Genomic DNA, 346 nt, shown 5'->3' with positions numbered 1-346 from the left:
TTCCTTAAAGAAAGTCACAAATCCAGAGTGACACTGAAATTTCTATCGGGAAACTTAAATCCAGATACGTTTTCTTTAAGGGATTTAAAGCTGGGGCCGCAGGGAGGGGAGCCTATGAGGGGGTCCACCCAGCGCCTCATCTGTGCAGTCGGTGGCGTGCCGGGCCGGGCAGGAGGGAGTCCGTTTGCGCCCCAGCAGGGGACGTCCGGATGGCCCATCGGGAAGAGCTGCAAATCCTGTAAAACACCTGTAGAAGCTGGGAGGAAGCGGTTAGGTATGGCGGTGAATGCAAGTAAGCCAGGCGAAGCAAAGCAAGCGAAGCAAAAGCTGGATGGGCATGCCTAAC

This window comes from Frankliniella occidentalis, unplaced genomic scaffold (genome assembly GCF_000697945.3).
Source record: "Frankliniella occidentalis isolate FOCC.00 unplaced genomic scaffold, Focc_3.1 Scaffold132, whole genome shotgun sequence".
NCBI classification, from domain to species: domain Eukaryota; kingdom Metazoa; phylum Arthropoda; class Insecta; order Thysanoptera; family Thripidae; genus Frankliniella; species Frankliniella occidentalis.
The sequence above is the reverse complement of the archived record's forward strand: the minus strand, read 5'-3'. Positions refer to the sequence as shown.